At 36.8% G+C, this 14,957-nt stretch overlaps 1 non-coding gene across 1 annotated transcript; it reads left to right on the top strand.

Moving 5' to 3' along the window:
* Window positions 1-3,474: 3,474 nt before the first annotated feature.
* On the top strand, window positions 3,475-3,581 carry LOC133306434 (small nucleolar RNA R71). Its single transcript, XR_009750893.1, has one exon. It is a non-coding gene; the product is annotated as a small nucleolar RNA R71 (small nucleolar RNA).
* The last annotated feature ends 11,376 nt before the right edge of the window (window positions 3,582-14,957 follow it).

Below are 14,957 nucleotides of genomic sequence, written 5' to 3'. Positions count from 1 at the left end.
AGAAGGAAAAGCAATATTCATGGGAGAGTTATAGATACAAGATCGAACAAATAATAGAAAAATAATAGTAATAACAGTAATTAAGAGACAACAGGATGGATGGTGTAAAACAATTTAACAGAAGGAACGGATCAACAGTTCCATTCTTAAATAAATATTTTCTCTACTCAAGTTTTAACACTTTTGTCTTTGTTCCAGTCTCTTAACTGCCAACGTCTAATTCCTCAGCTTATGGACTGGATGGCTCACAAGTTTCCATATTCTTATGGCTCCCTTGACTCCAACAGGTACTTGGTACAGAACCTTAAAATGAATGAGGTGGCCCTTTATTCCTAAGGCAACCAGCAGTGTTGTTTCCACAACACTGCCTTCCCCCTCTGGTTAAGCTGTCTGAAACCCCTTCCTTATGGAAGTTCCTTTCTCAGTATGTGTTCAATTTCCATTGATACACAATAAATATAACTCACTTAACCAGAGACATCCAAAAGCTTAAATACAAAAGTTTCGAAAATAAGTCTCTAAGAACTTTGCAGTTTTTCCGTTCCACAGATAGGTTAGCCCATGGCTACTAGTTTAAACATAATTATTCCAAACTGAAATCCCATAGACCCGAGATTCAGTTTAGAGATAACGAATGGAAAGGAGAGAAATAACACTTGTATTTAAATGAAAATAACTTGATTACAACAAAATGAAAAGTGGAGAATATGGTTGTTGCTCGTGAGGAGTCTCAAATGGGTGATACAGAATAAAGAAGAAGTGTTGTCACTTAACTAAAGTTAAAGCTGTACAAAAAATACAAAGAAAACTATAAACTAAACTAAGTGGTCTCTTCTTAAGGAATTCGATGATGTCTTCGTGCTGGAACGTCCTATTTATAGGCAGAAGAGTGAAGGGCAAAGTGGGTAATTCTCTTGGAGTTATTTTCTTGACTGCATGGAAGTGGCAGTGTGAACAGTGCTTTGAGGGGCGCAAGTGGCTGGATAGGGCAGTTATTGTTGAGATTTGTCTTTCCTCCTGATCGTCCCATGCCTTGCTTTCCTCCTTAGCCAATAGGAACCGTTTATTCTCTGTTGCGCACGTTTCTTCTTGTTTGATTGCTGCACCGCTTATGCTTTATGGAAACTTCTTTCCAACGTTTCCTGCAAAGTGGTCAGAAATATTAAATGAGTGGAGCAGGTGTATTTAATGTTCCAAATCCGTTCCCCTTTTTATATATTTTTCAAAGACTTACGTCGTCATCCGTTCCCCACTGTGTTTTTGTCAAAAAGATATTCAACATATGCTTTTAGTGCTAAAGTTGCTCATCAGGTGAGGGAACAGATGGCACTTTGCCATCAAAATGGGCTTAGATGGACACGGATTTTCGTCCCATCAAACACCCAAAAACTAAACTGCTGGTTGTCCTCAAACAACTCAGAAATAATGGCTTAAGCTGCTCAATTTCAATGAATAGCTCAACTTCAGGAACTTGAGCCAGTAAGTAATCATAAATTTTTCAAAGAATGAACTACCTTCCATAGGTGGCAAGTAGAAAGAATTTGTTCCCAGGTAAGTGAAGGTTGCTGATCTTTTATCTCACTATCACTCAGGGCTTGGTGTTTCTCTGTCCATTCCTGGATGTGATTCTTCAAACTTGCTTATATGCTGCTTTCCTAAGAAGTGCAGGTGTCTTTCGTTCCAAAGGATCTTTGTGAGAGGATGGAAAGGTTTAAAAATGGAATGGTCACAGGTCTTGGGCCAGGGAACATTTTTCAGTTTTTCTGTTTTAGAGCTGGACTTTCTGTTGGAGGGAACACCTTGTCTTTTGTACCTTCTTTCCTTCCTTTGGAGGAAGCTTTTCTGGTATTTTCTTCAGAATTCTTTTGAATGGTTGTTCCCGTTTTTCTTTGTTTTCTTTTCTTCTTGTCCTTTTGCTCTTTTTGGATTTGTTCCTTGCCCCTTTTTGTTGACCATGGGATGAGTGTGTATATAGAGTTGTACTGTGGGATGAATGGAAATGGAAGTGTTTGTTTGTTTGTGGAAGGGTGAGTGTTTGAGGGTTGACCCTTGTTAGTGAAATTCACCTGTTCTTCCGCAGTACTGACAACATTAAGGCAAGTTAGAAGTTTCATTGTGGTGACACCTCAGGAACGCTGTCATGAGTAAGTGTTTGGCATTTTTTTGTTCCTCACCAGCTTTAGTTCACAAAGATCAGTTTCCTTCAAAAATTTAAAGATTCAATTCATTTCACCCTCTCTATCCCAAGCATTCAGAGTAAGAATAAGAATAATTACTTATTGACTTTGTGTTTCATGCCATTGGTTATTCAAATTTTACAGTCACAATACTATAAATGAGATGTATGCTTCAAACAGTTTGAACAAAAAGATTTTTCATTTCAAAAAGGAATTAACATTTTACACTAAGGAACGAAAAAGGAAACAAAAGGGAAATAACAGCAATAAAAGGGGAAATTGTGATTTTTGAGCCACCCCAAAACTACGTTCCTGGAGCGGAACGTATTTTATTTGTTTGGACTTGGAGTCCGAACATCAGATGTTCCCTCCATTTTGGGAGTTGTTTGGTTAAGTTTAACCACCCCAAAACTTTGCTCGTTGTGAGAGTGCAAAGGTATCCACTGGGTTGCCTCCCAGTCAGCGCTTAGTTTAATGTCTTTAGCTAGACATGTTACTAACCTCTCATTCTTGTGGAGAAGAGGTTGAGGGAACTTCAATATCCCCTGGTAGTTTTCCTGGTGTTCTGGTATCGAGGTTAGCAGCTATCTGTCCCATGTGGGATTCAATATTTCTGACCACAACATCGTTCCTGATGACATATTCTTTGACATAATTTTCCAGGGTGTTGATGTGTTGATCATCTCTTTGGGACGGAGCATAATTGGTTCTTCTTTGTGGTTCATATGCTCCATTTCTGCTGCCTTGTTGATAATCCTGCTGCTGATTATTGTGTGAACTCTGGTTCATGGGTGGTCTCCATTGTGGATTATGGTTCTGATCTTTCATTATGGTTCATCCAGGGTTTTGATTGTTGTTGCTTCCTGCATTCTTATTATCTCTGGCCTGGTTGAAGTTTCTGTTCCCAAACTTTTCTACATAACATACCAAGGCAGTGGATGGACAGTCTGATGAATCATGAAGGTCACCACAGGATGAGCATGGTTCACTCTCAAGTTGTAAGACTTCCATCCTTGGTTGCTCTTTATCATCTTTCAGATTCTTCACCTCATTCATCAATGTGGCCAATTGGGATTCCATGGCAGTTTGTTTGTCTAAGTCTAGCATGCCTGGCTTCTTTACTGGGCTCATCCGTTCCAGTGGCCATTTGAGACATATTTTTGCAGTGCCTTCTATGATTTCGTACCTGGACTCAAGGGTTCCTATAAAGAAATATCCTTCTGCAGCAAAGTCTAAATGTGACTGAGAAGTATGATCTATGCCTTTATAAAAAGATTGTAAAACACCCCAACTCTCCACCCCATGGTTTGGACATTTTCTGATGATGTCCTTGTATCTCTCCCAAGCTTCATAAAGATTTTCTCTATAAAACACTCTAAAGTTAGAGAGTTCTGCTCTAACATCAGCTTGGCAAGACATGGGGAGAAACATTTCTATGAACTTGTTAGAAAGTTCCTCCCAAGAGTGTATGGATCCAGGGGTGAGAGTTTTCATCCATGTTTTTGCTTTTGATCCTAGGGAATGGAGGAACAACCTCATTCTCATACTTTCCTCTATCACGCCCTCAGCTTGAAGTTATCACAGATGTCTTGAAAGTTTGTGAGGTGTGTGTAAGGATCTTCTGTAGGGAGTCCATGAAAGACTCCATCTTCCCTTATCATGTGGAACATGATGGGTTTTAGTTCAAAATTAGGAGCTACAAGAGGGAGGATTACTCCTCTTTCTGGTCTGTTCCTGAAAAGAGCAGCAAAAGTTCTAAACTTCTGTTCAGGAGGGATTCCTTCATTGTTATTGTTATGATCAGCCATGTTTTCAAAAATATTTTCCCTGAGATTTCTTCTCCTTCTATGTAAAGTGTGTTCTGGCTCAGGGTCAAAGAAAAACTCAGGTATCTCAGTGGAGTGGAGAGAATCTGTTTCAGACTCTCCACTCATAAACCATAAAACAGATAGTATGAATCAGCAAAATATGTGACAAAAATAAAACAAGAAATAAAAATGAAAGATACAGAGTATGTATGTACTTAAAACAGTAATAAGGACAACAATTAAGGTATCTATCCCCGGCAATGGCGCCAAAAACTTGTTGGGTCAAAAGCTGTTGGGTGAAAAATATATTATGATGAAGACATTCCTCAGTTCACTAAGAAAGAACACAGTTGCTTTCTTAGTTTCAACCCAAGTGCGCAAGTGCACGCATCAAGTAATAAATGGGAGTGTTAATGCCCAGATTATCGTTCCCACGAGGATGGAACTCTAATTAGTGCCTTATACTATTTTACAAAGAATGAAAATGAAAAGAAAAGTTAGTAATTGACCTATCTGGTCAAACGTCCCCTACTGTCTTGACAATGTTCCTCAAGAACAGTAGGTTCAATCTGACAACAAACAGTTCATCCTTCGTTATGTATGATGCCCTTCTTGTTAAGAGAAGGAAAAACAATATTCATGGGAGAGTTATAGATACAAGATCGAACAAATAATAGAAAAATAATAGTAATAACAGTAATTAAGAGACAACAAGATGGATGGTGTAAAACAATTTAACAGAAGGAATGGATCCACTGTTCCATTCTTAAATAAATATTTTCTCTACTCAAGTTTTAACACTTTTGTCTTTGTTCCAGTCTCTTAACTGCCAACGTCTGATTCCTCAGCTTATGGACTGGATGGCTCACAAGTTTTCATATTCCTATGGCTCCCTTGACTCCAACAGGTACTTGGTACAGGACCTTAAAATGAATGAGGTGGCCCCTTATTCCTAAGGCAATCAGCAATGTTGTTTCCCTAATGGAAGTTAAAATGAATGAGGTGGCCTTCCCCCTCTGGTTAAGCTGTCTGAAATCCCTTCCTTATGGAAGTTCCTTTCTCGGTATGTGTTTAATTTCTATTGATACACAATGAATGTAGCTCACTTAACCAGAGAAATCCAAAAGCTTAAATACAAAAGTTTCGAAAATAAGTCTCTAAGAACTTTGCATTTTTTCCGTTCCACAGATAGGTTAGCGCATGGCTACTAGTTTAAACATAATTATTCCAAACTGAAATTCCATAGACCCGAGATTCAGTTTAGAGATAACGAATGGAAAGGAGAGACCAATGATATGCTAATGTCGTTATTATTTGTGCACAATGATATGCCATAATTGTTCGAGTCACTGTGCACACAAACCACCCATTTGGCTAATGTCGTTATTATTTGTGCACAATGATATGCTACACTCAAAGATATCTAATGCATGGATATCTAAGAGACCATCTAGATCCAAGATTAATCCATTGGTCTCTTGACTAGACATCTCTATCCATAGAACAAAACACTACTATTGTTATTTTCTATTAGTTGTTTAATAAAGTAAGTTCTGTTTAATATTGTTGACTTACGGGGAAGTAGTTGGCAAGCGTCTTAGTATTTGGGTTGCAAGATGCAAGTAAATCTGAAACCTTTTTAAACAATGTGGATTAATTGGGTTAAAGAGGCCTAGTTAAGTTATAGGTACAGGGATGGTCCACACCATAGCCATATAGAACTTGTTATTAATTGAATTCACTAATTAATTTTACATAGGGATGAGGATTGATTGTTGGATTATGGTTGGCGGGAGTCTCTATATAAAATTTTATGTTCTGGTGATTGATGGATACTTGTTATAGCATTGTTCTAACATTCTGATATAGCTACAATACTAGGAAAATTGATCTCAATCTACTTTTGATACTTGAATTTTATTTAATAGTCTTAGCTTAGTTTAGTAGTTTGTTAGTAGTTATCATTAGTTTAATCTTTTTAATCTTTAACATTATAGTATTGTCACTTTTATTGTTTCACATTAAAATAAACTTTATTGTTTTCACCGTAAGATTGATAGCGGGACTCGTAAATCCTATTTACTTATTGCCAATGTGTACTACATTAAGGTTTGATTATTAGAAGAGTTACAAAATTGCATAAGAATTGTTCATTCCATTTATATTCATATATTTTATACATTTTATCTTTTCTAGCCTTTTTAATTTTTCATTTTTGTTAAAAAACAAACAAAGAATATTAATTTTTAATACATTTAAAAAATACAATGTCATAAAATTTCATACAAATTTTTTTACATATTCAAATATTTAAAGAACTTGTAATTTTTTTTAATTTTGTTAGTGTAATTTTATTTAATTTATAAATATATATGTGTATTTATGTGTTGTTTATATTAATAATATTAACATAATACGTTGTAATATCATGATGTTAACAATCGGAGTACTACGGAGTGTTACATTTATGATATCAGAGCAGTTTCACCGGGACGTTCACTGATTTATTTCTTGAATGTTAACTACCTATAGAGTATTTCTTTGAGTGCTTTGATAATGCATATGTCATCACTTGGATGAGCGTAGCTAACTCATTCCTAGTGTAGTTGTGTGCAGTTATCATGGCTCCTTAAAGGAGGACCCATCGGGTAGTTGGGGATCCACATCTGGATCTTGTTGTAGCTGCTCTAGCAGCTCTTCAGTAGACCTTGAATACTGCCAGGGAAGCTGATCTACAAAGGTTGGCTGAGGCCAGAGAGAGACATGGAGCACATGAGGAAGTCCAGTGAGGATCTCAAGGCTCAGAACAGATTGGCGAACGTGGAGATGATGATACTATTATTGGCTGAGGTTCGAGCAGAACCTCCACCACCACCTTTACTACAGCAGAACATACATGAGTATTATAGGACACGAGGCAAGGATACTGCAAGAAGAAGTCTCCATGGGAAGACTACTCCTTAGAACGGGAAGAGCAAGGGCTTACAGGTGAAACAAAACGGAAACAAGTCTAAGAGAAATGGGAACTTTAAGAAGGAAAATGGAAGAGCTAGGAATGGGAAGACTCCTACTTGTGCTAAGTGTGGGAGGTCTCATTATGGTGTCTGTCGGATTGGGCGAAATGTATGCTACAGTTGTGGTCAAGCATGATATTTTTCTAAAGAGTGCCCAAGGAAAAAGGGGCAGGTTGCGGCTATTCAGGCTATTCCTCTTCAGGCAGTTCTGACTCTCATTACTATTAAGGAGCATCCAGTACCTTCAGTTACACGAGTTTATGCAGTTACCCAGCAGGACATAGAGAAGTCTCCAAATTTGATCAAAGGTACCATTTCTATTCATAGCTATGATTTTGATGCATTGTTTGACTCAGGAGCCACCCACTCCTTTATTTCGGGTTTTGTTGCGAATGGTTTGAACTTGCCTATGTTTGCATTTACGCCTCCTATGGTAGTGAAGATTTCCAAAGGAGACTTGGTTTCCACTTCTTTGATGTGTAAGGAAGTCAAGTTCAGTTATGAAGAGAAGGAGTATGTGGTTAATCTGATTGTGCTTGAGGGTATGAATCTGCACATCATTCTAGGCATGGATTGGCTAGTCAGACATGGAGTTATGATTGATTATTGTAGCAAGAAGATTTATTTCTCTACTAAGAATGAGAAGACTCGCCATATTATCAGTGTTGCAGATGATTAAGGCTTTAAATGCGAGAGATGCAGGGTATATCATGTTAGGAGGATTGGTTGATGTCTCTATGGAGCCAACTTCTAGTATCCTGATTGTACGTGACTTTGAGGATGTATTTCCAGAAGAGATCCCACAGTTTCCACCAGAAAGGGAGATTGAATTCTTCTTTGACCTAGTGCCTGTTGTGGGGCCTATCTCTTTAGCTCCATACCAGATGTCACCCATGGAACTTGATGAAAAGCAATTACTGGGACCAGAATTGGTAGAGACGACATAACAAATTGAGATGATTAGAGATCGGCTGAAGAAAGCATAAAGCCGCCAGAAGAGTTATTATGATGCAAAGCACAAACCCCTTGAGTTCTCTGAAGGGTATCATGTATTTATTAGATTCTCACCAACCACAGGTGTTGGGCGTGCTTTGGGAGTTAGAAAGTTGAGTCCACGGTTCATCGGACCCTACCAGATAATAAAAAGGGTCGGACCAGTGGCGTATTAGCATGTTTTACCTCCCAACTTAGCGAATTTACATGATGTGTTCCATGTGAGTCAGCTCCGCGGATACATATCTGATGATTCACACATTGTTCAGCCTGATGATGGAGAGGTTAAGAAGGACCTGAAGTTCGTTGTTGGACCTTCTAAGGTTCTAGCTCGAGATGAGAAGCGGCTTAGAAACAGAGTCATTCCCATGGTTAAGATCCAATGGGAAGGATTGACAACAGAGGACGCTACATGGGAGCGGGAAAATGATATTCTTCGGTGATGTCCCGATTTTGATATCAGGTATGATCCGATTTTGAGGACAAAATCTTTTTAAAAGGTGTGGTGAATATAATAACTCTAATTTCATAATTTTGAAATTAGAAGATTATTAGCAATACCTTAGGGTCATAAATGGAATGATGATGAAATTCTAAGAAGTTTGATATCCATATTGATGGTATTTTACACAGGTGGATTTTCATCTGTTATTTTTGACTGCTGACGTAATAAGTGTCAGGTGAATAGCTACAATTTAGCAAATTAGAGTTATAGAGCTATTTTGATGATATGATTATCATAGATGAGGTTAGTATATAATTTGATGAAGTTTGATACCCATATTGGGATATTTTAGAAAAACCACTTCTGCCAGGTATTTTGGACTGCTGTAGAAGCAGCCAATAGAATCCCAGAACGGGAAAAAAATGAGAAAAAGGAAAGAAAGACCATATATGCCTAACAAGTCATAATTAGACCAATAATGTTAAAGTTAAGAAGTTATGAAATCCAAGTACAGTTAAGAACACCGGTAAAGACTACAGTGCAATTAAACTGCTGTAAGTGGATCTGTGATCTACTAATCAAATTTTTAAGTTATGAACATGATAATTAGACAAAGTTAATATTAATTACTATAAAGTTTGAGTCTTGGAGGTTCCGGGTGGAAAAATTAATAACGGTTCAGATAAAAAATACACCGGGTGTCACTAAATGACAGAAAGTCACTTAAGTGACTTGGTCAAAACCCTAAAATGTCTTGGACCCCTTCCCATTTATGAATGCAACCTCCTTCACCTTCTCTCTCTAACATTTTGAATTTTGAGTTTTCTCCTCTTCTCTCTAGATTTTCACCTCCAAAACTCCATCAAATCACCAAACACTTCTCACAAAACTTGTTCCCCTCATCCTCCTCTTCAAGAACATACTATTTTTGTTCTTGAAAGCCAAAATTTCGTGGTGCTTACCCCTTCATACAGCAGTGTTTCATGGCTTCTTCAAGCCATGTTGTTAGTGCTTTGAATTCTACTTGAAGAACACCACTTAGATGCTTATTTTCCTACGTTCTAGTGTAAGTTTTTTGAGTTTTCTTCTTAAAAAATCTCACATTTTTGTTGTGTTCTTGGGTTCTAACCTTGAGTTTTCTTAAAGGTATGTTCTTTGTGGAAAGAAAGCATGCTTGCTTAAGAAAGATAGGAGCTTGAAGCATTGGTGCTCATTTGAAGATGTAAGCATGAAACTTTGAAAAAATGATGACAAAAATTTCACCACCACCACCTAAAAAATTCAACCATCATGAGTTTTTAAGGGGGTTAATGTGTTTAATTGATAAAAATTGGTTCCTGAGGTTGTTAAGTGTGGACAATCGTGACTAGGACCAATGAGAAAGGATAAAAATGCAACCTTTAAGCTTAAAAACGCCAATCTTGATTAAGGAATTGATTTAAACTCTAATGACTCTATTATATCAAATCTGTCCTAAATAGTATAATTAACTATTAAACCCTAAAAATTGGACTTAATTAGAGTTTAAAAGCACTAATTAGATAATTAGTGAACCTAATGAACTAAGACCTAATGTGACTATGTGGGAATGCATAAGTGACCTAATAATAGAAAAATCCTAAAATTAAAGTGACTTAGAGTTTCTAACCAAAGATAAATAGGATGTGCTAATTAAACACCCTTGGGGTTAAATGATCAGTTTTTAAGATAACTTTTGGGAGAGCATATCTCTCTTCACAAAGGTTAATAGGGATGTCCCATACGTCAATTTAAAGCTTGATATGTCAGCTATGTGGTGTCAAAGTTTGGTACCATTGAATTTGTGTAGCATTTTGTAGGTTCGATTGAGTGGAGACTGCCCAGGGAGGCCATGTGCAGGGGCTGTACGTGTTGGCATCTTCCAAGAATTTTTTCTTCCTCAGTTCTTACTCAAATTAGGCTCATGATATATCAAATTAAAGCAGAAGGTGTCTAGTTTTCTGTATAAAAATGTTAGAGCAATTGGTTTAGAAAATGTTCCAGAATCGTAGAAATGGTGAGGCATGTTTGGGGCTCTGTTTGGGGTTGGCAGACAGTTTTGCTTGTCCAACTTCAAATAGTGATAATCGGAGCTAGAAAACTCCAAATGAGGCATATGATACCTTGTTTAAAAGGTAATTGAGTCTAGATTAACATACTAAAAGATGAGAAGGTTATAGAAAGTGGGTTGCGCACAGTGACTAGAAAACAAAAGCGTGTACAGTAATAGGAAAATCGTAAAAGTGAGATTTGAGCTAAGTGGATTTATGGGAACCACTTAGTGACTAATAATAATCATATATATGGCTTGGAAGAGTTGAAAACGATCTAAATTAACTTAGTGATCCTAGAGTGTGATTCTAAGATTATGTAAGATGCTTAAACTATGTGGTTGATTGTGTAACAAGTGAACACTTCATAATGCACTAAAATCATACAATTAAGTAATAAATGGTCTAGACTTGTAATGAGCATATTATTGGCATATGAGTATAGAAAGTGAAATCATTAAATGATTAAGTCTTGGATATGACTTGATTAATTAATATTTAATTAATGATGTGAATGGTTCCTACTCTAAATGTGCCTAGAAAACCTTGCACTTGAGGATTGTATTGGAGCATACGTATTATATTGGAGTCTGGGCTTGTACTAAGCTCTTTGAGATAAACTCCTAGCTCTGGTTGCTCCTCTCTCTTGTGACCTCACCATGATGGTGGGCATTATGGTTGTATTGTATGAAAGTATGTGATATAATGTATATGTGCATTCATTCACATTCATATAGATGTTATATGATTCTTGATGTTATATGATTCTTGATGTTATGAATATGCACTGATAATATATGTTATGAGAATCCTGGCCAGTGATCATGGTATGTAGGCTGCCTATTATAACACCTCGTGTATACCCGGATTGTTATCATGTTACGGTATTAAATGCAGCTCAGTAAATGCGGAAGATAACTTTTTCTTTTCAATTATGACGTCATTATTATTAACCAAGTTGATTACTTATTTCCTTTTCAAAACATTGTTTGTATGTAAATTGCATTAAAGAACTAACTGAAATACCTCATGATATAACAGTGTGTCTAGTCACGGAACTACAACACGTAGTCCGGACAATATCCTGATACATTAATACAACTCAAATGAAATCAAACATAATTGATGTCAACGTGGCATGGACAACCCCCACGCTCACCAAATAAGGCAACAAAGCCCAACAGAGTCTCAAATAAAACAACCATATACAGAAAATAAAGCATGGTCAACATCCAGACATATCAATAACAGCATGCATCTCAAATCAACTCCGGCCTCCTGCCACTAGAGGTATCAACCCCCAAGTAGGGTTGGCAAAACGGGCCAACCCGGCTCGACCCGACCCAACCCGCATTCAGCCCGAAAAAAACGGGTTGGGTCGGGTTGGCTCGAAAAAAAAAACGAGCCATAAAACTCAACTCGGCTCGACCCGAGCCGGGTTAGGGTTGGCTCGCGGGTTGGCTCGATAATCAGCTCGCGGGTTGGCTCGTAAAAAAGCTCACAGGTTGGCTCAAAAAAAGCTCACGAGTTAGCTCGAAATGATGCCAGTGGGTTGGCTCGCGGGTTGGTTAGCTCGAAATATTGGCTCGCGGGTTGGCTCAAAAAATTTAATTTTTGTGGTTTGTTCTCCTGTATAAAATTATCAACACTGCCAAAACTATTGATTACCTAATGGATAATGGTTTAAAAACAGTAACTAATAAAAGATAACCAATAAATTAAGAAATCCCAACATAGCAGTAGACAAACACATTACAAAATAAAAATTGTCCTATGAGTTCCCATGGCCAAAATACAGTACAATATAAAAATATAAACATCCAAAAGTACACCATTATCATTAGATCATGTATAAAGAGTTTCATGACCATTAGATCCCCGTGAAGAAGCTAATATATGGGAAATACCATCTTCATCATCATCATCATCTACAAAACACAAACCATAAAATGTAAATAATCAATTAAGGTTACAATGACAAATGAAAAATGAAATTTTAATTGCATTGAAAATAAATAAATTACTATTGGCAACAAAACCAGCCAACCAATTGCGGGTACATACCAAAGCTTCAACATTCTTTGACAACAACTTATTTCTATATTTGTTAAGCACACGTGATCCAATGCTAAAAGCAGATTCAGATGCCACAGTGGTAATAGGAATGCTTAACAAGTCACGAGCCATTAATGATAGACTCGGAAAACGACAACTATTATCCTTCCACCATTGCAATGCATCTAAACTATTCCAGTTGTCAATAACCATTACAGGCGGCTCCTCTAAATAAACATCAAGTTCAGATTTTCCAGCATTTATTGCTTGGTGTTGAGTGTGCAAGGTCAATTCCTATCATATTTGAGAAGTGCAAAAACATAATAATTGAATTAAGTAAGTACATGCATAAATAAAAGGCGTGAAAATGAATATGATATAACATAATTAAAGCTTTTAGCTAAACATGAACTTACATCCAATAGCTCATCATTCCATCCTCTCGATTCCATTGACCCTCCTTGACTTGAAGAGTGGGTGTTATCTTGACTTTGATCAATGGTAGTTGATGAATTAATGTTTACATAATTCTCAAAGAGCTTATACACGTTTGCCTTTATATTTTCCATCTTGTCATCATGTGTGTAAGCATCAATCTTTTTAAGACAAAAGGATAATGTAGTAAACTTAATGCGAGGATCAAGAACAGCTCCTAGTGAAAGCACATCACTATACTCTTCCCAATATTTTTGAAACTTATCCATCATCTTATTAGTCATGCTACTTACAACCACATCTTCATCATTACTCATACGAATGAGAACACGCTGAATTTTCCAAACTTGTAGAAAATACAAGTTAGAAGTAGGATAAGAAATGCCAGACATCAAATTAGTGATCTCACAAAATGGTTCCAAGAACCGACAAAGAATTTCCAACCTATTTCACTCTTCTTCTGAAGGATAATACTTGTAATTTCTATCACTCAATTCGAGAATTGCTAATTCACGCCTGAATTTGAGAGCACGATTCAGCATTTCATAAGTGGAATTCCATCTAGTGGGTACATCTGCTATCAATGCAGTTACAGTTTTCTCACCACCAACTTGTTCAATGCACTCCTTAAATTTGATCATTCTTGCTTCTGAGCCTTTTATATATTTAACACTCTCTCTAATCCGAGACAAGGCATCATTTGCAACTTTTACTCCATCTTGAACAATCAAATTCAATATGTGTGCAGAACAACGCACATGAAAATATTTCCCATCACATAACAACAATTTTTGCATATTCAATTGGCTTCTCAAACCACCAACCATAGAGTCATTTGCAGATGCATTATCCAGAGTAATGGTAAAAATCTTCTTCTCTATGCCCCATTCCTTTAACAAACCAAGTATTTTATGAGTCAATTCAAATCCAGTATGAGGAGGAGGCATATGACGGAAGGCAATAATTTTACTATTCAGCTTCCAATTGACATCAATGAAATGGGCAGTTAAGCAAACATAACCCTCAGTATTACAAGATGTCCACAAATCTGAAGTTAAGCATATCCTACTTTGAATGCTACCAAACATCTTTTTCAGCTTCATCTTGTCTCTCATGTGCACATTTAAAACATCTTGTTTAAGAGTATTTCTAGAAATGCCAGTCCAATCTGGATTCAAGTAATTTGGAAACGCCTGAACTTTCTATACTCAGCAAAGTTAAAAGGTTGGTCATGTTCAATAACAGCTTCAGCATGCATCTCACGTGCTACCTTCATATCTATTTTTATAGCCTTCATTTTACCTTGCATGTCCAGTATGACTTGACCAATATCTTCATGTTTAATTTGTGTGCATTTATCAATGTGACGGTTTAAAGTAGACGTACCACAAGTCTTACTGTCAATCTTGTACTCTGTCTTGCAACCATTGCATCTTGCCTTTTCATTCCCTTTTTCTCCTATTATTGTGAAATGTTTCCAGCAACGAGCTTGCCTTTTCCTAGGCTTTTTAAAAGCAGGTTCTTCTTCAACTTCTTCCAATTCATCACTTTCTGCATCAGCATCATTGCCTACTTCAAGCATCGCCAAGCTTTCCTTACATCAAAGTTAAATATAAAATTACTACAACGTGGAAAAGATCATTTAAACTAAAACAGATTTAAAAAAAATTGAAGAATATTAACCTATTCGAATCAGCCATTTCAGAGACTTGAAGTCGAAGATAAGTAAAGGGCAGGATCAATAATGATCTGTCTTCCTCTTTGGTTCCTGACCATATAAACATTAATATAAAAGAGATCGTTCCAAACTCAGCATATTAGACACTCTACACTCAGAAATGAAAACAGCTGGAATAGTTAAGACAAAAAAACAGAAAACCAAAATATTGTTGATCGGAACTCCACAAGTCTAAGTTCATATATCTACATATATAAGAACAGATAATTATTTAGATATCAAT

This window comes from Gastrolobium bilobum, unplaced genomic scaffold, assembly GCF_033153095.1.
Source record: "Gastrolobium bilobum isolate Gb01-03AN ecotype WA unplaced genomic scaffold, APGP_CSIRO_Gbil_v1 utg3108, whole genome shotgun sequence".
In the NCBI taxonomy this organism is placed as follows: Eukaryota; Viridiplantae; Streptophyta; class Magnoliopsida; order Fabales; family Fabaceae; genus Gastrolobium; species Gastrolobium bilobum.
Note: the sequence above shows the minus strand (reverse complement) of the source record. Positions and strands in the feature narration are given on the sequence as shown.